Here is a 4,654-nt window from a genome sequence, read left to right as displayed (position 1 = left end):
TGCTGGGAATGCTGGACCTTAACAGATCTCAGTTGTTTCCCTCCAGGGTTTGCCCTTGGCCAGAGAAAGCCCCCGGGATCAAGGTCCTGGTCCCTTCTCCATGCCACCCAGTATCCACATCCAACAACCAATTGGTGCAGGGGGATAAAAGCCTGGCCTCTTTGCTTCAGTTCCAAGCAACTCTAGAACTACTAGAGTTCCCATGTCTAGAGCTACTATTCATGGTGTCAGTGGAGGCCTTTGTTGTGACGGCAACACAGTCCAACTCTCCTTCTGCCCAATCCCACTTACCCCTGTACAGGTGTCAAACTCTTGCACACAAATCTCCATCTCAGAGTTTGTATCCTTACTGTTCCAACAAGGAACAGTCTCTTATTTGTAACTGGCTCTGCCTGGGGCCTTTGTGGTCCTTCGCCTCTCTGTATCCTTTGAAATTCTTTTTAAGTGCCTTTTGGAATTTCAGATCAGTTGACAGAAATCTTTATATGAAGCTTTGGTACTGACAATCTTATTTCAGTCCCCTGGATGTGAGAATAGTTATTTCCAGTTTACTTTTATGGGGATGGGTCTCTAACAGGCATTCAACACTGATAGTCCCTGGGCTTTGTCTCCCATCCCCCTTGCCCTTCAAGGCCATGAAAACCTAAGTTTGTATTTACTCATTTTGAAAAATGCTCTTAAGCTGAAATCCAGTTTCAGTTCTCAGGTTGTTTTCTAGAGGTCAAGCTACAGGACTGGAAAGGAAAATACCAAATCTTATCTTTGTAATTATGCTTCGCGTCTCCATGCCAATGCCTACTGCAAGAATTTCAGTAATGTTGTTCTTTCTCCTCCGAGGCCAGATGGATTGCCAGTTACCCAGTAACAGCAATATGAAATAGTGCATCTACCCAGTGAGAATTCACAAACAGTGTGGCTTCTCATCCAAATTCTCATCCTCTAATTAGGGAGTCATAGCCAGCACAATTATATAATCAAAATTATAAAAATATTAGTCATCTAAACATACAATGTCACATGGTATAAAACATAAGAGACCTGTTCTATGACTAACATAGACACAGTGCCCTTTCTAGGGTAGCCTTAAATAAAGTGGGGCTTCTCCAACAATTTGTGACTCTCATCCTTCAATGATCTTTGTGAATCCATCAGGTCTCATCCTTCCACAGACCCTGCTGGGACTCCCTGTCCTCACTCTCTGAGCACGACAGGCCTGGCTTTGGCTCCCTAGACTAAGCCACCACCATAGTCCTCAGGAATCGCAAAATAAGAGAGCTGGGCATAGCATAGTATAGCAGACCAGGCAATGTGGGGAGAAGGAGGCAAGGATAGAAGGAGAAAGATGTGACAAAGGTGAATTGCTATAAAGTGGGGAAGTGAGCACCAGGGGAGGGAATAGATTTCTGTAGTATACTTTCAGGGAGCGTTGGACATCATCACTTAGAGCAGTGTTCCTCAAACGTGCCTGGATACGGGGCCTAATTACAAAGGTAAGACTTACATTTCCAAAGAGCTTTCCCTGGAGATTCTGATTTGGTAAGTCTAGAGCAGGGGCCATGGGATCTACATGTTTCTGTTTAACAAGTGATGTTATGGTAGATGAAATACAACTAGACTTAAAATAAGGATATATAAAGGACGTTTAGAATTATGTTTAGCACACAAATAAACCAATCATGGAATATTGGACTATATTCCAAGGAGACAGAACAACAATCTTACAGCAGAACATTTGTAGAAAGCATAGTCAAAATGGTAAACAAAAACCTGAAATATCTTAACTTTGTCTTTTATGAGAGCATTAAGCCCACCCTAAGTAGACGTCCAGGTTTCTAAGAGTTAAGTTAAAAAACATTATGGAAGACTTCCAAATGTTTTAGAAAAGGAACCAAAGTTTTAGAAAAGGAACTGGGAGGAATGCATATTGCCTGCTGCCACCTTGTGGCAGAATTGGGTAGTTACTGAAGACTGGCTGTGAGTCAAAAGATGGGTCCTTTGACAAATGTTAACTTTGAAAAAAATCACTTGAACTATGAGTGTCTTCTTTAAGAAAAAAGGTTATTACTTGTAATATTGTGGAGAAAAGTGATAACTTTCAAAAACAAGTGATATGAAATATTAAGTATTCTTTTAGCATAGCAAATGCTATTCTGCTATGGTATTTATTATGTGTGTCAACCCTATTTTTCCACAGCTATTCCTTTTTCCCCCGAATAAGGTGGTAAACAGGTGGTGGCTGGTAGGACACGCAGAATGCGGTCAATGAGAGAATTCTCTGCCATCCTCCTCTTCTTCTATTCTCTTTTCCCAATTCTTAGGACGAGGCTACCTCTTTGGATCAGGATAGGCTATGGGGGCGGTGCCAGATGGCTGATGGGCTTTCGGAAGAGCAGCTGGAGAATATGGTTATCTACACGTGAGAATTGGAAGATTCTACAAACATCTGCTCTCTTCTCAACATCTTCCCTAGCACTCTGAAGTGTGAGTTGAAGTTAGGGGTATCCCGAATTGATCTGGATCAATTTCCCTGAAATTGTCTTAGTTCTGGTCACCTCTGTGTTGGCTTCATTATCAAGCTGGGTAGCAAGAAGGCTCCAAAAATTTTGGTCCTCACATAAAAAATTCAGAAGATAAATAAACTGTTTTAGCCCTTCTATGCCAAGTGATTCATTCTGATTAAACTGTCCATTTTTACGACAAGGACTTTGGCTTGGGGAATGGGACTTACCATTTATATTAACGCAATCCTTGGAAGTGAAATCAGCTTCCTCCAAGACATACAGAATGAAGAGAGCTAAGTGGATATATGAATAACTTCCTGGTTGTGCTCTGTTAAGAGGTGAGAGAGGTGGAGTAGAAGCTAGGTGGGCAACCAACAATACTGACTTAGTATCAGCAACTGATTTATCGCAATACAACACACAAGTGACGATACTCAAATGAAACTCAACTAGTGTGAGGAAATTGATAATAGTGGGGACTATAGCAAAGACAGGTAAAGGTGGAAGCACTGTCCAGCTCCAGGCAATGTGGCCATGCAAGTGCATAAGCCCAGTGTTGCTAGATCTACAATATTTTCAAGAGAAGTTGACAATGTGGACTTTTATGTAAAATCCCCTATTTTAAACGTTGGTGATTAAATCAGTGTTGTTTTTAACCACAAAGGGTAGCTAATACTGCTCAAAATAAAAAAGCATATCTGTTGACCAAATACAGCCTGTGAAACTCTTGTTTACAAACTTTGGGCTAGAAGAACCATTGCTTACCGTTCAGTGATTCTGTAGATGCAAGCCTTGCCAAGAGTAGAGCAGCCAATAGAGGGAGAGCAGAGAACTAGGGTTATTATCTCATAGAGTGCACTTCAGTAGCTGGGTCCCCTAACACAGTTCAGTCTCCTGCTCTACCTAACAAAATGTGAAGTCCACCTGGAGCAACTTCTTTGCAGGTTAGGCAAAGTCTTCTAGTACCTGAAACCACAAACACTTGTTGTCCTATTGTTTATCTTCTTACTTATTCATAGGTAACACCCAGCAAGAGCAGGGACTGAAATCTTCACACTATTAGAAACCCAGCATGGATTAGTTTTGATCTCCCCCCCCAACCCCCCTGCCCAGAGGCCTAAATTCCTTTTTCTTTTTAAAGATATAGCAATTATTCTTCCATCTCTGGGCCACTATCTGATGTCATTAGATAGTTTTACATAGTTCTGCGATGCATAGAGCTTTTTATTGGTAAGTTAGGTTGATTATCTTCCTTTCATTAAAACATTTAGTTTAATTGGATGGGGAATGGCACTTTGTAATTGACTAAAAAAAAAAAATCAATGCTTAATTCGCTTAAAATAGACTAGTGTTGAGATCAGAAGCTACTGATTTGTATTTATCGTTTCCTTGGTCATTTTCTTGTTCCAAAAAAAGCACAAAAGCAGTAATTATCATCCTGTTTGCACCTTAGAGTCTCAGGAGGAGGGGGTTGGGGGAACGTTTTTTAAAAATGTCTCCCTCCAACCCTGGTTGGAGTGGCTCAGTGGCTTAAGCGCTGGCCTGCAAACCGAAAGGTCGGTGGTTCGATTCCTAGTCAGAGCACATGCCTGGGTTGCTGGCAGAGTCCCCAGTAGGGGGCGCATAAGAGGCAACCACACATTGATGTTTTTCACCCTCTCTTCCCCTTTCCCCTCTAAAACTAAAATCTTTCAGAGTGTATATAGGTCCCTGTAAGAAAACTCTACCAGCCCCGAAACCCATCAAATTTCTTGGATTTTCTCCAAAACCCTTCATTGAAATACGAGATGTTCCCGTTAAGTATCAGTTTCCCAAGGAGCCCGAGGCTACTCCACCCCCCTCGGCTCCGAGATTGACAGGACTATCAGCCAATCGGCAATTTGAATGAGTCTAGGTAAACCAATAACAGACACCAGAAAAAGGCACTTTATCTAAAAAGAAACAGCAGGTTGCAGGAAAAGACCAACAAGCCAAAAAAGTCAGAGGTGCTCTCTCAACCCTCAGGGAGCCGGGGGCGCACCTTGAGCTCTCAACAGGTTTCCCCACCCCTAAGTGTTGAAAGACAGCACTTACTTCCGGGCGCTTGGCGCCCTCGTGCGCGTCACTTCCGTCTGCTGGTTGAAGCGACGCCCTCTTTCCCTTTTCCTGTGCCT

The sequence above is a fragment of the Pteronotus mesoamericanus genome, unplaced genomic scaffold, assembly GCF_021234165.1.
Source record: "Pteronotus mesoamericanus isolate MK-2021 breed Mesoamerican mustached bat unplaced genomic scaffold, CSHL_Meso_final contig_78, whole genome shotgun sequence".
NCBI classification, from domain to species: Eukaryota; Metazoa; Chordata; class Mammalia; order Chiroptera; family Mormoopidae; genus Pteronotus; species Pteronotus mesoamericanus.
Note: the sequence above shows the minus strand (reverse complement) of the source record.